The 20,869-nt window shown below is 42.1% G+C and overlaps 1 protein-coding gene across 2 annotated transcripts in view; it reads left to right on the forward strand.

The window, feature by feature from the left end:
* NELL1 (neural EGFL like 1) overlaps positions 1-20,869 on the forward strand; it is a 731,583-nt gene that overhangs the window by 113,956 nt on the left and 596,758 nt on the right. The gene's annotated exons all lie outside the window — the stretch shown is intronic.

A 20,869-nucleotide genomic window follows, 5' to 3' on the forward strand; every position in this document is an offset into this window, starting at 1 on the left:
GACTGGGGGTGGCATCGCAACCTCCCGATCTGCCCTGCTCTGTGCATGACAGGGGGCGGCGCCCCAACTCCCCAATCAGCCCTGCTCTGAGCCCGACCAGGGGCTGCACCTAGGGATTGGGCCTGCCCTCTGCCACCCAGGAGCAGGCCTAAGCCAGCAGGTTGTTATCTCCTGAGGGGTCCCAGACTGCAAGAGGGCACAGGCCGGGCTGAGGGACCCCCCCCCCCCCCCCCGAGTGTACAAATTTTTGTGCACCGGGCCTCTAGTTAATAAATAAAAGTCAGTGAATTCCAGCCAGTAGATGAGAAGACTTGGGTTCTAGCTCTCACTCTGCTACTTTGTGGCCTTCAGCCACAACTTCCCTTCTCTGGACATCATGCAAACTGAGGAGTTTGAACTTGATGGTCTCTGGGTGCCCTCAAACTATGGTTATGTGCTTAGGTCTGGGCTTGAAGGATGCACAGTATTTGTGTATTTGTGTAAGCTGCATGTGGGAGGATAGCTTTCCTTCTGATTTTTATTCTTTTCTGCTTATACTATAAGGTTATTTCAGTAAGAGAAAAGAACCTCATGTCTATTGTGCCCCCTTTTACCTCAACACACACACAACCTTTGAGCATGGAGACAGTTCTAAATACTCATTGGTTGCTGGGCTGACTGATTTGGTTTGGTGTTAGGGTTAGAAAGAGCCCCAAAGGGTTTAGAAGAGAGAGAAAGGAAAAGGTAAAGGATCATTCCATTCTTTAATTTCTAAATTTTGAATGAGACATTTATCTCATCCTCACCCATATATACTTTAGTTGAAAAGGGGGAAATAGAGAGTGGATATAAGAAAGAAGAAGTAGGGAAGGAATAAATATTTATCAGGTATCTATTATGTATTGGGACTTAACACAAAGGTCTTATTTAACCTTCAGAACAACCCTATGAGATTTGGGTGTTCTTTTTTTTTTTATATTGTTTTTTTTTAAATTAATAAATCTTTTATTGTTCAGATTATTACAGATGTTCCTCTTTTTTCCACCATATCTCCCCTCCACCAGGTTCCCACCCCACCCCATGCCCTTACCCCCTACCACTGTCCTCATCCATAGGTGTAAGATTTTTGTCCAGTCTCTTCCCACACCCCCCACACCTCCTTCCCCCCAAGAATTATCAGTCCATTCCCTTTCTATGCCCCTGCTTCTATTTTTTTTTAACCCAAAACATTTTAAAACTTAAGCATAACATTTCAAGAACAAAAAATGTTTTAAGTCCCAATTTCAATGTCCAAGAGTTCTGAGTCCAAGTTTCAATGTCCGACAGTTCCTTATGTGTAGATGTCAGCAATGATATTTCAGTTCTGGATGGTGGACAAATGGTGGCAATGCAGGTCCGACCCTCTCTGGTTTGATCCTGGGCAACCTGCAGCGACGCACAGCTGCTGACTGCTAGCATGGCAAAGTGACGTCAGCGTCCTTCATCTCTGGATTGTTTTTCCTCTTGTCTTCATGGCTGGAGCATTCGGAGATCTTTATTTCCACTTTGATCATGAGGAGGTAGAATTGGGGAGGGTTAACCCATCTAAGTCCAAGAAGTAGGAGGCAGATTAGAGGTGGACTTGAAACCCAGACCTGGATAACTCCAAAGCCATCATACTCTCCTCCTCTGGGTGATCATTCTACATCTCTTGTCTCCACACACTCAGCACTTAGTCCTGTGAGTTGATAAACTCAGTGGATGAACTTGCTTCCTGCCTCACCCAGGGAATAGAATCAATCAGAAGATAACCCATCAGCACCTCTACTGGCTGGCCTGCTCCTGGACCATGGACTCCGCATCTCCTGTTACAATGTATTCTCCACATGCTCCTGCCTGGGGCCATCCCCTCCCTTGTGCAGGACACACTTCAACCATTTTCTCTCTCCTAAATCATCAGGATTTTCCATCAACAGGATGATCTTAAGCAGCAGCAATACATTATCCGAACCCACCATACATTAATAAAAGACTTCCCTCAATCCCATATTCCTCTGCAGCTGATACCCCCCACCTCTCCAGTAAAAATCCCAAAAGGAGCCCTAACTGGTTTGGCTCAGTGGATAGAGCACCGGCCTGTGGATTGAAAGGTCCCAGGTTCAATTCCAGTCAAGGGCATGTACCTTGGTTGTGGGTACATCCCCAGTAGGAGGTGTGCAGAAGGCGACTGATTGATGTTTCTCTCTCATCGATGTTCCTAACTCTCTATCCCTCTCCCTTCCTCTCTGTAAAAAAATCAATAAAATATATTTTTAAAAAAATCCCAAGAGGAGCTAGTGAACACTGTCTTCATTTCCTCTTCTTCCATTCCCTCTTGAATACACCTTAGTCAGGTTTGGGTCCCTATCATCATACCAAAGACTCTTATCAAAGACCTCCACATCGCCAGTTCCAAAGGGTTCAATCTCAGTCTTTATCTTATCATCAGTTGCACTTGACATAATTGGTCATTCCATACTTGAAAACTATTCTTCCCTGGGTTTTTGGGCCACCCAAAACTTGGAGTAATCTTGTACTCTTTGCTTTATCTCACACTCTCAATATAATTTATCAGCACACTTTCTGTCAAATTTATCTTCCTCATAGATCTACATTGTGATCACTTTCCACTCCCTGTACAACTGTTAGCCTGTGCCAACCACTGTCTCTCATCTGTAGTGGTGCAGTAGTCTGCAGCAGTTGTCCCTGATTTCATCTTTGCTATATCCCTATTCCCTGTCTGTTCTCAACTCATCAGCCAGAGTGAATGAGATCATGACAGTCCTCTACTCAAAACTCTCCAGAGCTCTTCTCATCTCACTTAAAAGACTGAGCCATAGCATGGCCTGAAAGTCCAAGGTAATGGAGCTTCTTGCCACTTCTTCAGCCTCATCCCTTACACCTCCCTTCCCTGCTTCCTTTGCTCCAGACACACACGAGTCTTTGACATTATGTCAACATTCCACAGGCATTCTGTCTTGGGGCCATTGTGCTTGCTGTTTGCTCTGCCTGGGATACCTTTCCTTTATCTGTTTTCTTGACTTCTTCACTTCCTTCAATTATTCAAATGTTGCCTCATCAGAAACCCTCTCACCATATTGCATCCACCCCCTTTACCGTGTTTTTTTCCTCTTTGCATTCATCACTTCCTGTATTTGTTTGCTTATTATGTGTTTGTATAGTACTTCCCCCTCTTTTTACATTCCCCCACGATGGCAGGGATTTTTCTCATATCTGTATCTTCAAAACTTAGTACAGTGCACACCTTGGACAGTCAGTAAATATCTGTTGAAGGAAAGAGTGAATGGACTATATAATGTTGCTGCTTTTGTATCTTATGTCACTGGTTGCTGAGCATTTTGAGTTATATATGCAATTGGTGCAAATCTAAATCTAACAAAAAAACTGAAGCAGATGGCATTGATTTTTTTTTTGAACAGTCAGGCTTGCGGGGCCAGAGGATATGTGTGATGATGTTTTGCAATAAATATATAATAGAACTATCTGCTGGGTCTCTTCCTTGTTTGGGACCCAATCAGATGGGGAGTCGGTCAGATGAAGCAGGTGGGAGGGGGTGGAGGGCATGGCTGAGGAAGAGTACTAAGAGCTACTAATAAGTCCAGCCCCATGATTTACAAATAGTTTACTTTAATATCACATAAAACCTAGGAGGCATCTATTACTTCATTGTATAGAGAGATTGAATAACTGTGCCAAATTCTCCAGGCTCAGAGGATTCAGAGCTGGACATTGTGGCCCTGGAATCTCCTTGGTGGAGAGGAAAAGGTGAAGCATAGGAAAGTAGCTCTAGCGTGTGTGTGTGTGTGTGTGTGTGTGTGTGTGTGTGCGTGTGTGTGTGTGTGTGTTCTCACACACACACAGTCATCTGTTCAGAATATTCAGATTTAAGTGTTTAGTACATTTTTCAAAACATGTCAAACCTTTTCTTTTGAGCCAGCATAATGCTATAGGGGATATAGAATTAAATATATATTAATATATATCATATTCTCTAAGAAGCTTATGGTCTTACTTGGAACATACTAGTAAAACAACACACAGACTAGTAGATTATAATACACATTAGTTTCTGATGCAATGTTGAACTGTATATCAATTGCATTTTAAGTGCTGTTACAATTCAGAAGACAGAGACATCTGTACCTCCTTTCAGTTATGTATTTATTGTGTTTTATGTATTAGGTCCCATACGAGTTTCTGGAGATATTGAGATGATGATAGTGATAAGATAAGAATATTAAATACTTAAAATATGATGAGCACTGTTCTCAGTGCTTTAAATATGTTCTCTCTCTTAATTCTAACAAGAACAGTATAAAGTAGGTACTGTTATTATCTACATTTTCAGATGAGGAAACTAGAAAGCAGTGGTGCAGTAACGTATATGCTCAAGATTATATTGCTGGCAAATGGCAGAGTCATGTCATAAACTCAGTTAAGCTGGTTAAGAGAAAAGTTCTAACCACCTGTACTGAAGAAAAGGTCCAAGTTCTTAAGGATCCCAGGGTGTAGTTGGGAGACAGGCAGGTAAGTAAGAGATTCCTGTACCTGAGTGCTAGGTGCCACTGTGATGTGGAAAAGGATGCTGTAAGACTGCTGAGGTGATGCTGCTATTAATCTAGCTTGTGGATCATGAGGGGATACAGGAAACCTTCCTCTGTGTCTTGATTTTTCTAGGAAAATGGTGCTTGCCTAAATCTGAATCTCTCCACATTCTCTCCAAAATTGTTCATAGAGCTAAACATAAATTGCCATGTGGCTCAACAATTTCATTTGCAAGTATATGCCCAAAGGAATTAAAAGCAGAGACTTGAACAGAAATTTGCATATCAATGTTTATTGCAGTATTTTCCACAATAGCTAAAAGTTAGAAACTCAGTGTCCATCACAGATGGTTAAATAAAATGTGGTATATACATGCAATGGAATGTTATTCAGCTATGTCAAGAAATGCAGTTTTGATATATGTTTCAGCATGAATGAGCCTTGAAAATATCCTATATAATAAAAGCATAATAGAAGTGCGAAATGCAAATCGACCAAATGGCTGAACAGCGGAACAACCATCTGGACGACCATCCAGGACCACGCTATGACAGCCACTGGTGCCAGGCCAGCCAAGGCAGGTGCGATGCGATTGGTCGGGGGCCCGGCCATTGCCCATGATTGCCCCACAGAGGGAGGCCCAGGCCACCGACCGACTGGCAGGCTGCGGTGGGTAGGCGGGGCCTCCCTCTGTGAGGGAACCCCGGGTCCCGGGTGCCAGCAGCCAGAGGGAAGCCTGGGTTCCAGGTGCTGGAGGGAAGCCGGTGCCGGCAGACCGGGTAAGGAAGGCCTACTCTTGCACAAATTTTGTGCGTCAGGCCTCTAGTTAAGTAAAATAAGCCAGACATAGAGGACAACTATATGGTTCTACTTACATGAAATGTATTAAATAGTCCAATTCATAGAGGCAGAAAGGTTAGAGGTTAACAGGGGCTGAGCGGTGAAAAAATGAAGCTACTGCTTAATGGTTACAGAGTTTTTGTTTTGGGTGATAAAGAAACTTTCGAACTGGATGGTGGTGGTTGCACAACATTGTGAATATAATTAATGCCACTGAATTGTACATGTAAAATCATTAAAACAATACCATATATATTTAACCACGACATAACAAAGTTAGTTATGTAATATACCAAAAACCTTGAAGTATATAAATGTATAAATTGTGTTGTATGTGAATAATATCTCAAACTACTAAAAATTACAATGCAAGAAAATTCAAATCTATAAATTGAGTGGGCTAATCATGAATCTGAGAAAACTTACATGTAAAGACAATTCTAAGATATACTAGTATCCTAGTATAAAACTATTAAATTTTAAATAAAAGAAAAATATCCTTAGGACTTCAAGGCAAAAAGACCAAATCACTTACTAAGCAAAGAAATTCAGGTTGGCATCAGACATTTATTCAGCAACATAGAAACCAAGAAAAAATGTAGCATTTTCAATAAAACTGGATGAAAGATAGTATGAGAGAGGCTTTCCAGCTTAGTTGAGTTGTGGTGTGTTACATAGCCAGATAAGTGCTAGCAAGGTGCCTAGAGCCAAGGGACTAGGATGCACAGCAGCTAGAGAGTTTATGGAACTTCCGGACGTGCAAATAGTTCAGTGTGACTGGAGTCTCTTTGAAGTGCAGAGACTACTAAGGCCGTAGATTTCATAAAGTTATTTATTCACTAGAGGCCCAGTGCACGAAATTCATGCATGGGGGGAGGGGTGTCCCTCAGCCCGGCTTGCACCCTCTCCAATCCGGGACCCCTCAGGGGATGTCCGACTGCCAGTTTAGGCCTGATCCCTCAGGGAACATCCCTCTTACAATCCAGGACCACTGGCTCCTAACTGCTCACCTGCCTGCCTGCCTGATCACCCCTAACCACTCTGCCTGACTACCTGATGCCCTCAACTGCTCCCCTGTTGGCCTGATCCCCCTAACTGCCTAACTGCTCTCCCCTGCCAACCTGATCCCCCTAACTGCTTTCCCCTACTGGCCTGATCACCCATAACCACCTCTGCCTCAGCCCCACCACCGTGGCTTTGTCTGTAAGGATGTCTGGAAGACGTCTGGTCTAATTAGCATATTACCCTTTTATTTGTATAGATTCCCTTAATTGGTAGTTCTTGAGTATGATTGTTAAGTGCCAGCAGTGCCATCAGTTCTGTGTCATTGAGAGTTGTTCATGATCTCTGGATGAAAACGTGAGGAGGAGGTTAAGGAAACGAAGGGAATGTGCATGCAGATTTCCATTGATGCGTGTAAATGTAGCATGGCCTGGACTTGAATAATGCTTTCGTTATTCCACACATCATCCCAGTTGAAAGTTTGCATTTCAACCTTTTCCATCAACCTAAGTATGCAATTAATCCATTGAAGAGGCAGGGAGAGCCAAGCCAGTCCATCCACTGGGTAATCATGCAGTCAGAGAGAGATGGCTGCTTCTAGGAACGATCAGATGGACACGAGTGCAAAAATAAGCGGAATGAAAACCATTATTCTGGAGCATATATTTTGTGTCTGGCCCTGGCTGAGGTACTGGGGATGCCATGACAAATAAGAGCTGGTTTCTGCTTTCAAGTTGCCCATAAATCACTGATTACATCACAGGATGTAGGTAAGAAGATCAGAAGTTTTACCTTTCGTGTGCACTGGTGAGTGGGGTCCCAAGCCTTGTGGCAGTTCATTTGAGGGCAGAATTGTTTGACTTTGTCTATCTTCCTGCACATGTTCTAGCTAGTTAAGACATGTAGGTTGTAAGTAACTGAAATCAAATTGAATAACTTAATAAAAAGATGCAAAATTGTAAAAAGGTTACCAGCTTATCTCATGGTGTGAACCTAAGGAAAGGGATATAGTTGGGTCACTGGGGGAAACCCAACAACCTTTCAGGTGGCTCAATATCACTTTACTTACGCCAGTTTCACATCAGTATTGGGCAACAGTTTTCAAAGCAATTACTGTACAGTATCTCATTGAGCCTAAAACATACGTAAGTAAGGCAGACATAGTTTTCTTCTTTTTATTTTTAAATATGTTTTTATTGATTTTAGAGAGAGGGAAGGAGAGAGAGGGATAGAAACATTGATCAGCTGCCTCCTGCACACCCCTCCTGGGGATTGAGCATGCAACCTGGGCATGTGCCCTGACCTGGAATTGAACCAGGAAACTCTTGCTTCATGGGTCAATGCTCAACCACTGAGCAACACTGGCCAGGCCAGACATCATTTTCTTTATGTGAAAGGTGTGACAATCATCCCAAGTTTAGGGGTAAAACCCAGAATTTGGAACAGAGGCCTTCTGACTCTTAGATCTATTACTTACCTATTAGTTTTCTTCAAAACCTTATTCTCTTACTAGCATACAGAATTTTCCCCTTCTTATAATTCTCTCACCTTCTTAATTTTTCTTTTATTATTCATTTTGGTTTGGGAATTAAAGGAGTCACCTGTGTGTCCTTAATAATAGGCTTGAGACATCTCTGAAAACTCTTTATACACTGTACTCAGAACATGAAGGGGCCACCACAAAAGGGGATAATTAAAGACAATGAGTAGGCGATCTCAGTCATCTCAGTGATTTTCTTATTATCATCCATGAAATACCTGATCAGAAATGGGCCATTATAGTTTAAATGCTCAGGCAGAGTTTGAAAAGAATTTGAAACCAGGACACTTTCTGAGCTTGGCATGGTAGCCTCATTGTTTTCCAAACTCCAATTTTCCCTCCACAGCGAACAATAACTTTTTGATTAAACAGCTGGCAGTTACTATTGAATGCCTCACATTTAATAACAAAAGTCTTCCCTCAGAACAGGAAAATTTTATCTAAATTGCTTTGCTCTTCTTTGGTGATTGTGAACTTCTAAAGTCTGACAGGACTGATAGCTTGGAAAAAATAAAATTTTCTCTCAAGGAGGTGATGATTACTTTTAAAAAGAAAGAGCCCCCAAACTAAATGAATAATTCATTGTACTTGCTGCAAAGCAGAAGTCAGGGCACACAAGTTGTCCTCTCTGTAAACATTATTAAAAAACAATCAAGTTTGTATTGACACATTTATATTGGGAAGACTATAGACAGAGATGAGAGAGAGGGATAAAGAAATAAACAAGAAAGCACCTCTCAGTAGTCCAGGCCCTTCTTCACTAGTGTTGTTAGTAGGAGCAGCTTCCATTACCCAGTGAGTGCCATGTGCCCAGCACCATGCTAAGTCCTTTCTATACTGATTAACTAGTACCCCAACCTCAATCCCTTCCCTCCCTCTTTCTGGCATTTCCCCCTGGCTGAAAACCAAGTGGAACCTACAGGAGAGGGCACCTGCCAGTCTTCTTTGGCACAAAGCAAGACAAAGAGGGTCAAAGAGTCTATCCGGAAGGGGCAAATGCAGATATCCAGTTCAGCTCATTTATATTTCTTCATAGCACCTGCCACTATATGAAATTATAAAGCTATTTGTTTACTTATTTGTTGTTGTTCTTCTACACTAGGATGCAGGATTCAGAAGGCCAGGGATATAATATTATTCTTGTCAAGATAAATATACAATTGGCTGTGTATTATTACTCATCTATCTGTCCATCCATACATCCATCCAACTACCCAACCAACCTACCTTCCCTTCTTCTCTCCCTCTCTTCCTTCCTCTATACAACTATTAATGGAGCATAGTTAGAACTCCTGTACTTCTTTATCGGAACCACAAAAATCTGGAATGCTAAAGGAGTTTTCTTTGTATTTGCATTCTTGTTTGTTTTTTATTCAAACAGAAAAACCTCTAGAAACGGCCCCACAGAGGAGAACGTGCCTCTCACTCATCTTGGTGATTCCCTAAGCTGAGTCCCAGCTGGTCCCTTCAAGGCTGGCCTGACTAGTGTGGAGTGGGTGGGGCAGGAGCTCCCGGTCTACCCTGACTTTGCTGCTCAAGGGTAGACAATGTCACATAGGGACTCCATCAGAGATTCTTTTTATTTTTTAATTTATCTTTACTGTTCTAAGTATTACATATGTCCCTCTTTTTTCCCACTTTGACCTCCTCCAGAGAGAGATTCTTTTCTATAATGGGGCCAGGCTGGCACCTCTAAGTCTGATTTTATGAGGGGCCTAGGAATCTGTATGTTTGAAAAGCTCACTAGGATGTCGTACAGCCACGTTTGGGAACTGCAAAGGGACCTTCTTGTTGCTTTCCAAGGCCCTGAAAAATGTAAAACAGTTCAAAGGATACAGATCCTTCCCTGAATCTTGGGGATGCCAGTGTTTTGTGCGGGGTTGCTCTGTGGTTGCATCAGGATTAGATAGAGAGGGAAAAATACTCTCCTTGTACCTCACCATACCTGCTAGACCCTGACGTATTTCACATGGGCTGTTAGGAAATGGTCAATCATCAGGTCTTTGGGGAGACATCCATTTGCTCTGAGAAGCTATAAAACGTGTGAGGATGTCGCATACACTCTGTGCGTGACAGATGGCTTTTGGATGTTTAACATTAATATAACAAGTAGCAGATGGAGGTTGGCTCAGAAGACCTTCGATGTCCTTTCCAACCCTGAGAGTCCTGGTTATCAGTGTGTGCTTTCTATGAGCTGCAGTCTTTTTCACTTACCATAACGGGTAAGTCTTCATCTAAGTGAAGAATAAAATGGTTTACACTAAATTACCACCTACTCATGAGTCTCAGCAAATATTTTGGAGGCAGCCAGCTGCTGTTAGTTAGCACAGTTCTGTCTGAACTTCTAGGAAAAACGGGACCCATGACTATGGCTTCAGCGTGCCATCAATGGCAACACCTAGAGGTGATTTAGGAGGTGGTTACCCTCCTCTCTTTCCTATCAGATTGCTGCCCCTAAGCTCCTATTTTACAGAAATTATAAAGCTGACACTAGGTACTACTTTCTACTTAGTTGAGCCAAGCAGCTTAGAGAGGCTTCTCTTTTATTTTTTTCTGAAAATACTTCAAATTAAAGTATCTTTTTGATTGTTCTTTGAAGTTAAGAGTATTGATCTTACCTAATAACACCAATAATCCACTTAAAAAAGCATTTTAGAATTTACAACATAATTTTATTTAGGTGATCTGTTTTATATATTTAGCTGTTCATCAAAAACCTGTGCACTAGGTATTATTATTAAAAGTTGGTGAATGAATAAAGTGAGGGCCCAGAAAGGTTCAGTAACTTGCCCCAGGTCATAAAGTGTAATTAGTAAAAGTAAGACACACACAGAGGCTTTCTGAATCTTGTTCAGTGATCTTTCTGTGTCTCACTCTGTTTATGTAACCCACTGGTTGAATTTTGGACTTTTAAAGAGCTGAATCAACAGATTATTATAAGGCAATATGGCAGGGCAGAAATGTACATCTGGATTTGAATTTAGGCTTCACCATTACTGAATGGTCTCAGGCAAGTTACTTGGCCTTTGTGAACATCTGTCAATTGAGTATAGCTAGGCCTGCCTTTTAGGGTTATTTCAAGGATTATGAAGCATCGAAATTTCTGGCGTATAGTAGGTTCTCACTCAAGGCAGCTCCTATGACTTTTCAGGCAGTCAGTCTCTGTGTCTCTGAGTAAGAGGTTTACTGTCCTTGCCAAGTGATCCTCTATCATCTGCCAGGATGCCCTTCAGAGATGGGATGCTCCCTGCCTCCCCAGGCAGTTCCTTCCCTCTGTGTTTTATGATGGCTAGAAAATTCTTATCTTGAGTCAAAAGTGCCCCCTTGTAGCTTACACTTTGTTGGTACACATTTTCCCTCTTTTAGCTACGTAGGACGAGTCTCATCCCTCTTCCACACGACAGTCCTTCAAATATTTGAAGACTTTATCATGCCATTTTTAATCTTTACATCTTCAGACTAAATATCTTCTGTTTCTTCAGCCATTCATCATTTGATTTGGCTTGTGAAGCCCTTACAGTCTTGCGTGGTTTCTTCTAACGTGTGTCTGTTTATCATCTGAGACGTTCCTACAACTGTATGTGATTATCACTGGGCAGATTGACTCAGTAGAATGAGATAATTCCCTTCTCATGATGCAGTTTAAGATCACAGCATCCTTTATTGACAGCTTTATCTTATTTCCATGTTGATCAAAACGGCTAAGTATTTTTTTTAAATATGTATTTCTGTTCAGCCTTAGATCACACATTCTGTCTGTGAGAAGCATAGTCATTAAGCATGGGGCCTTTCATTTTTACATGGTAATTAATTAATTTCACTTGGCCCTAACTCCTGCCTAGTAGTGTCTCTTTTAATCCTGATGTTATCATCCTTAATCTGTTATAATTGAACCTATAGCACCAACTTTGTATTTTCTTGCAGATTCAATGTGCACATTTGCCAAACCGTAGGTAAAATGCTAAATAGGGCAGACTTGTATGAGTTGGTGCTTTGACCCTGACCAATCAGCATCAACTTGGGATGATACCTGAATCATGAACTTTAGGCAGCGTGTAAGAGATGGTAAGAGGTAGTGGAAGATAGATATTAGGGGCATTAACTATGGCTAAGAAGGGCAATACCCTTGATATGCAGCTCCAGATGAGAGAAAAAGGAGTTAGTTAAAGTTGCTAGGCAAGAAAAAGCATGAGTCCTGGCTGGTTAGCTCAGTTAGTTAGAGCGTCTTCCCAAAATGCCAAGGTTGGGTGTTCAATCCCTGGTTACAGCACATACAAGAATCAAACAATGAATACATAAATAAATAGAACAAGAAATTATTATTCCTCCCTCCCTCCCTCCCTAAAATCAATAAATAAAAGTAAAATGAAAGAAAAAGCCCGAGTTTGATAAGTGTATTCTAAGTGGATGAAGCAGCTTGCATTAGGACTTGATCTTCTCTGGGAAGATCTCTTCTCTCTTTGGAGGGTGTTCACCCCCTGCCCTGCCAGCAGTATTTGCCAATCCCATTTGAACACTTTGGCCTTCTCATTTACCACAATAAGGGCATCTTGTTCTAGATTTCAACATCACCTCTTTTTTGTTTGCATTTGTGTTGGCTCTGTAGCTAGCTGCTAAGGAGCAGGTTGGAAACCATCTGAGTCTTGCTATCTGTCCCCCCTCTGCATGGATTTAGGCTGGAATTTAATTCTTACAGTCTGAGTCTTGCTATCTGTTATCCTCCCTCTGCATGGATTTAGGCTGGAATTTAATTCTTACATATTGGAGGCATACTGTATTCATCCCTATAATCCTTCTCCCCATTATGGTCTGTTTTCTCCTATACCTCACCTGAGGTACATTTTTAAATCTTGTCATTTGTTAAGTGTTATCTGGTTTTGTTAAACAGATTGGTGGGCGGGGACTGCAAAGCTCCCCCTTGGGGAACTTCCTTTCATATCTCTTCTGCTACAAGGCCTGTGTGATGTGTATTCCATGTTTGCACATAATTAACAACAGCCAGGCAATTGACATGGAAATTCAACAAGTCGCTCATCCGTGTGCACAGTTGCCAAGCGTTTTTGTTCCTGTTGTTTGTAGTGAGGAAAGTAAGCTTTGAGGAACCATTTTTGTAGATTGCCACGGAATGAATACCCAACACAGGTCAGGGCTCAGAATAATGCTGATGACACCACAGAAGTCTTTTGTTTTTCTGGTGGAAATCAAGAACTTGGTTATTTTCACATCAATGAGGCCCAGAGGGGGAAGGGTGCATTATGCCCCTTTTATCCTATAAGGCTCTTGTGCAAAGTCACCCACCAACCTGTGAGTGAGGGGGAAGTAGAATGGGAATTGCCTTGTGTTCTGTGTGGGGAACTTTCTCCAAGGAGTGCCTTGATATCACACGTGCCAGCTAAAAGGCAGTGAGGATGTGGCTGCAGCTAGCAAAGGAAGGTCATCGCAACTTTCCTCTTCAGGGAGAGAGGCAACACTTTTCTTCAATTCCAACCAGAGCCCAAGATAAACCTCTTCATTTAGCATCTCATCTGGGCATCACATTGTCTTATTGAACAGCGGCTAACACATGTCGATTCACATGGTTTTCATTGGAAATTCATTCTTCTGTATAATTGGGAAAGGTACCTCAGAGTCCCTTTAGAGGCCTTTCGTCATCCAGGTAAATAAAAATCCAATATTCCTTTACATGGAGTGTTGTCGAATCACTGCGTCTGCTTTGTCTTGAGCTCTGAGGGTTTTATCTTTTAACAGAAAATCGAGTTCTTCGTAGAATATTGACTGGTTTTTAAGCAGACGGGACACTTGCTAGGGAGGGCATTCTTAACCAAAGTCGAGAATAAAGGGAGGTTGTACCTTGTGAAGAAAATTCCTCATGTGAGCCCTTGATCAGTGACTGACTTTTTTACAAGGGACGTGTCAGCTACTCTGTTGTTCATTCCTCTCAAGCAGTTTTTATAGCTGACTGGATGTTTAATTTTGCATGGTATTGTATTAGAAATGAACTACTTACCCTTTAAAATAACACTGGATACTAATGGCATGCAAGATTCCCACAATTTTCTCAACACTGCTTAATAGGCAGCACCTTTGAATGCAAGGCCTGGAAACGTGATGAAGTGGAAATTAGGTGTCTTTAGCCAAGAGAAAAGGTAGATTGTAGATAGTTCTGCAGTAAATACATTGTATTAGGAAACATGGGAATGGAAAAAATTTAGGTTGTTATGTTATATTATAATGCAGTCGACTTAGGCAGTACAAGGTGTGCTTGTCAGAAGGACTGTGCTTAATCTAATTAATTTTCAAGTTGCTGACTGTTTCTCTTGCTCTTTCTGAAATACATCTGTACATATGGCTTTCCTGTTAGTGAGTTGTCTGCCTGACTGATTCAAACTTGCCATCCCTCTCTCTTTTCTGGGTGAAAAACAGTGAGAAGGGTTCACCGAGCTCTTCCTTTCAGGCTTATGTAAATCTCATGATCTGGGGATGGTGGAGGAAGATGGTTGAAAAGGGTTATCACATTTCACTTATTTTCATTGGCTGCATTTCCCTCATGATTATCTGAATAAAGTGTTAAGTCTGGCCTAATCCCTCATGATTATCTGCATAGTGTTAAGTTTTTCGAATTGTTCATCATAAAGTCTTTCCCATAGTACTTCAGGCCTTGTAGAACTATCTGACTGTAGCCCTCTCATTGTAAAGATAGTATCAGGGAGCATTCATTCACTCATTCATTCCTTCAATAAATATATGGAGTAGGCACCTATTCTGACCAGGCACTCTTCCAAATGCTAGAGATACAAACATGAAAAGATAGGCACGGTCCCTGCTTTCAAGATGATTTTGCAGTCAGGTAGGAGCAGACAGTCAGGAAAGAGCTAAGATAATTTTGGAGAGTCATTTGCATTGATAAGGGTAAAACAAGCAAGTGATGAGTGTTAGGAGCTACTTTATCTAGGAGGGCGGGGGACACCTGAGCTGTTGCAGGGATGCTGTGTGAGGTGTAATTTCTCCCCTCAGCAGATGATCAGTGGTTGTAGCAGTCAGTGAGTGCAAGCACAGCTTGAGGGTGAACATGCTGGGCCCAGGGTTGCCAGGAAAGACCAATGCCTCCTTCCTTGGCAGGGAGGTCTGGGAAAGCAGGCCCGGCCAGGACCAGAGTCTTAGGCTCCAGTGGGTAGTGCCAGGGTCCAGGGTCATATGCCTGAAACTCTGGAGAGTATATTCAGATGAGCCCTACAAGTGGGGAGGGGCTCGGAGACCTGTAAAGAACAAACATGTAGGGCAGTCAGGATGTATAAAAATTACTGTATAAAACATGTATGAAGGGCAGTGTGAAATAAGAACTTAGAGTGAGGGCATCTGCTCACTGATGATATTTCCATTTCCCCAGGAACTTGTGGATTGGCTAAATCCAGTTATGGTCCCAAATGGACCAGGAAAGTGCCCAGTACTGGACTGAGAGAAAGTGTTAGGGACATTGTCCTATTATATTTTACTCATATACCATAAAAGCAGTGTATCTGTTGTTGTTGTAGGTTTGGTGACTGTGTGCTTAAACACACAGTCTAATAAATTATAAATTATTTCTTCTCTTCTTTTTCCCCCCCCTGAGCTCCTTTTCCCTGAGCCCTTAGGTGTTTATGATGAACTTTCAGCAAAAGTCAAGCTTTTGTAAATGTCAAAGGATTATATATTTTGGAAGGATGTAAAAGATATTAAATAGTACATTTGCTTAGAATTTTGAATAATTCACACAGAAGAGGTTGTAATTTATGGCTAGAATTTTAGGATGTCATAGAAAGTATACTTTCTCCCAAATTTTTTTTTTTTTCCAATCCAAAGGTTTGTCAGTTTGCTCTATAGTGAATCAGGTTAAACAGTAACAGAAAATTAGTGCTGTTAATTCCTTACTTTTCCTGTTGCCTACTCACTTGTTCTAGCTTTTAAATTTGTGGAAGGTGAAAAGAAACTTAGGACTTTAAAATGTTTAAAGTGGTGGAGGGTTATGATAAAACTAGAGGCCTGGTGCATGAATTTGTACACCAGTGGGGTCCCTCGGCCTGGCCTGAGGGATCAGGCTGAAACTGGCTCTCCAACATCCCCTGAAAGGTCCTGGATTGCGAGAGGGTGCAGGCCTGGCCGAGGGACCCCACTGGTGCATGATTGGGGCTGGGGCGGGACACAGGAGGTTGGCCAGCCAGGGAGGGACTGTGGGAGGGCTCCAGGGCGTGTCTGTCCCGTCTCGCTCAGACCCAATCAGCTGGACCCCAGGAGCAAGCTAACCTACTGGTCAAAGTGTCTGCTCCCTGGTGGTCAGTGCATGTCATAGTGAGTGGTTGAGCTTCCTTAGCATATCATTAGCATATTACGCTTTGGTTGAGTGGCCAACCGGAAGACAGGACACTTAGCATATTAGGCTTTTATTATATAGAATGGACACTATTGACCTCTCCCCAGCTGCTCCCTACATTCTTGGATTTTTAACATTAAAGTCTCACACTCTTACATCTTCTTCATGTGACAGAGTTGTCATTCCTTTGAACTGTATCCCAAAGCACAAGCAGACATCTAAGAATTTTATTTCTTGCTTATATAGCATCCATTTGAATGTGTCTAGCTGCCAGGTGACCTTTCAGTTATTGTTTGGGGGACCAGGGTCCTCAGCTGTGGCTCCACCCACCTCTTTGCCCTCAGTCTTCTCTAGTCATCTGAAAGGGAGAGGAGAATGTGAAAGATGCTCAGAGGAATTTGGGGGAGGGAACAGGTCTAGAAGTGGTGCACACCCCTTCTACTCACATTTTGTGGCCAGTCTTAGCTGTGAGGGAGTCTGGAATATGTAGCACAGGTGTGAGCCTGGAAGGAAGAGAAAGTGGGTTCTGGGAAGCTAACCAGTGCTGGCCATGTACTCCGGCATGTTGGTGCAGGGGTACAAGCACAGATGTGATAATCCTATTTCTTAGTTTATGATATGTTATCAGCATTACTCTGTGTAGTTATCCTTTCTTGTTTCATCCATTCATTTACTCCTCCCTTAACCATTCCAATTCTCTTAAGAAAACAGTAGCATATTCTTTATGTGAAACTTTAAGTTTGTCTGTATCCTTGGTTAATAGATATAGAATTGTTTTGCGTGTGTGTATTTTTAGTTCACCCAACTTATAGACCCTTTTGCTTTTAACTCTATTTTTAAAACTTTTTAATTTTAACATAATTTTAATTTTACAGAAGTATTTTAAGAATGGTACAAAAAACAATCATAGACTCTTTGCCCAGATTTTGCTTTCTCTCTCTTTCAAAATAATAATGTGTGTGTTTATACATGTGTGTACTTCCATATATACACATTGTTAATTTGAGAGTAAGTTGCAAACATTATGACCTTCTACCCCAAATACTTTAGTGTGTATTTCCTAAGAACAAGACATTTACTTAAAGGTACACCACCCAGTTCTCAAAATCAAGACATTGAGCATCAATACAATACTGTTATATAACCTACAGTTCCCATTCAAATATCACCAATTTTCCCATTAATGTTCTTTATGGGACTTTTTCCCCCTGCCCCAAGATTCAATCTAGGATCTAGTCTTGTATATCATTTTTATGTCCCTAGGGTCTCTTTTAATCAGCAACTGTTTCTCAGCCTGTCTTTATTTTTCATGACACTGACATTTTCAAGAGCTCAGGCAGTTATTTCGTGAAATGTCCCTCGAATTGGGTTTTCTGATACTTCCTCATGATTAGATTTCCCCGGTGTGGTGAGATATATATATATAAATAAATATATATATATTTATGTTTTTAAGCTCTCCACATTCTGCTATATCCGTATCTAGTTTGTTGGCTCTGCTTGCTGCATGGACTTCTCTAGTGAAGACTGCCTCTTGGAATGAATTTGGGACTGCTGGGAAGGTAGCAGCCAGCAGGATTATTTTGCGGGGATCAATCAGGCAGGGCTCCTAATGGGAACTGTGACACTGGAAATTGACTTGCCTCTTTAACTCAGGTGCGTGGGTCACTGCCCTGCCTTAGCTGACAGTGGGTGGGTGCAGATGTTTGCGTCTACGTCACATATGGTTACTCTGGTTGTGGAAGACAGGGCAGGACAGGAAGTTAAGTTTTGATCATTCTTCTTTCATTGGTGCACTTACTACACATTGAGGAAGGGCCTGCTCTGCTCATTGGAACTCTCCATCTCATGTATTGTAAAACCAAAGAGTGTCGGCATTGAAGACTCCTCTCACCCTGACAGATGCAAATGTTTTCAAATAGTTTGTGACAACATTTTCAATTGATTAGTAAGACAGCCGTATCAAAAATTCTGCCTCTTCCCCTCAGCACAGTGACTTCATTTCTCTCTGGCTGCCTCTGAAATTCACCAACATTGAACATAATTTTTGCATCATTATCTCCATAGTGCATAAATAATTTTGCATCCTACTTTCCCCCAGTGAAAATTATTTTGCGTGCTTTCCCATATTTCACAGCCTGCATATTTATCACTCTTAATGACTGTAGTAAATTCTATCAAGCTCATCTACTCTAACTTATGCATTTCTCTCCTGTTGTAAATTTGTCTTCTTCCTAATTTTAGGAAAAACTTTTCTTAAGGAAGTGTATAGCACACTCTTTTGTTAAAGCAGTTTTGATAAACTATTTCATTTAACACGGCTCATTCTAACAGACAAAATACTGGCTGAATTCTTGTGGAGAGAGCCCAGTCTGTCTTTTTAAAGGAAACTTATTTTTGTTTACTTATGTCTTGAGCCTCCATTTATAACAAAAACATAATTAGTAAAGAAGGACCTGATATATGTAGAGCCTTGTCAGGTGAATGCCTTGCATGGATAGTTAGGAAACGGCATGCTTCTGTGGGGAATAGCGGAGTCATGGATGATGCGGCTAAGATACAAGGCTGTGGCGTGACAGCTCCTGGCTGTAAGAGTCTTGCACTCATGCACCTGCCTTGACACAGCTGGACAATCTTTCAGTTCTTCCACTTTCCCTCTGAGAGTTGCTGGAGGAGCCCGTCCCCCTCTAGCTGTGGGCAGCCAGCCAGGGCCATCTCAGCAAGGAAGACTGAATAGCTGGTAGACCTCTGAACCTACCTGGTGATGACTCCTCCTGCAGCTGTTCTGAGCAAGAACTGGAGAATGCAAGGAATGGACAGGGCCATCAGGGTGCACTGAATTTCACAGATGATCACTCTGTCTTTCCCCACCCAGAATCTTCTGAGCATCTAAGAACAAGTTCAGTTCTCAGGCAAGCTTGTCCTTCCTCTTCTCAGCACCCAGGTGCTGGGAGGTCCATGCCAGGGGTGGGTGGAGGCCTGTGATCTGCTGGTGGAGGCAGGGATGATATCTAAAGGGATCACAAATCTAAACATTTGTGACTGACTAACTGGGGTGTGGTAGGGCAGGACAGCAGAGATAATTCTGTTGTTTAGTAGGTACATTCAAAGATCCTGGGATTGCTGTCTCCTCTGTATTAGTCATATGTCTTCACTTATCATATCATATATGAAGATTTTGTTCATGCACAACATTTTACCTTATTTCTTTTTGCTCTATAAGGGCAGGACTTTGTATATGTGTGTGTGTGTGTTTTTAAATATATTTTATTGATTTTTCACAGAGAGGAAGGGAGAGGAATAGAGAGTTAGAAACATCGATGAAGAGAAACATCGATCAGCTGCCTCCTGCACACCCCCTACTGGGGATGTGCCTGCAACCAAGGTACATGCCCTTGACTGGAATCGAACCTGGGACCCTTCAGTCCGCAGGCCAATGCTCTATCCGCTGAGTCAAACCAGTTAGGGCTGTATGTGTGTTTTATTGCTGTATCTCTTGTTGCTTCATGTGGAGCTCAGACCATAAAAGTGCTCAATAGTTGCTTATTGGATGATGATTTCAAGAGCTTGATTTAGTAGACTAAGCCTATTGTGATCTGAGCAGCTGCTAGCTACTCACATGTGTAAAGGGGTATAGCCGGTTACCTTAGAAATGAGTAGCAGCTAAATAAACCAAGCCAGGCAGAAGTAGTATAAAAGGAAGTACATGGGCTTTGGAAGCAGGCAGCTGGAGATTCTCATCCCAACTCTACTGCTCTCTGACTGGCCCTTTTACATTCCCTGAACCTCAGCTTTCCCACTTGTAACATGGATAAAAATACTTTACTCACAGAGTTTGCGGAATGTTCAATGCTCACAGTAGACACTCATGTTACCCTCTTCCCCCTTACTCTCTGACTGGCCCTTTTACATTCCCTGAACGTCAGCTTTCCCACCTGTAACATGGATAAAAGTACTTTACTCACAGAGTTTGCTCACAGTAGACACTCATGTTACCCTCTTCCCCCTTCCCTGACAAAGGATGAAGACAGAAAGCCATGAGGGGCCCAGGTAATATGTCCAGGTGTTAGAAGAGGTCACTGAGAAGACTGGACTGCTGGGTGACCCACAGGCTGGACCTGGGCAATTTAGAGACTCCTCCCCTGTCCCCTATCCTTAGAATATATATTCCATCCACTGTTCCCATGCTAGGAGCCACTCAAGCATGTAGCCCTGAGAGAGTAGTGTGTTATTGAGGCATCTGGACCGTATACATGTCTGAAACCCATTAAGGCCTCTATATAAACTTAAGATTTTGGCAGGTGGGTGTGGAGATCTCCTCTGTGGCCACCCAAGACAAGCCTCCTATGTAAGTTCACTTGCTTAAGGAAACTGCCACCTATCAATAGGGAGTGGTCTGCCTCTTTCTTCAGTCTCTCCTTGCCCTCTGTGTATTGGAGTCTGTTTTTAATTTCATCCAGGGAACTCCTGAGGTTGTGAAATAACACCAAGTGTTGTCAAGAAACGTATGTCTGCATTCAGGTTACCTACCAGCCATTTCAAACATGCCACACATTGGCTCCAATCCCCATAGCAGA

This window comes from Myotis brandtii, unplaced genomic scaffold (genome assembly GCF_000412655.1).
Source record: "Myotis brandtii unplaced genomic scaffold, ASM41265v1 scaffold293, whole genome shotgun sequence".
Lineage (NCBI taxonomy): Eukaryota > Metazoa > Chordata > Mammalia > Chiroptera > Vespertilionidae > Myotis > Myotis brandtii.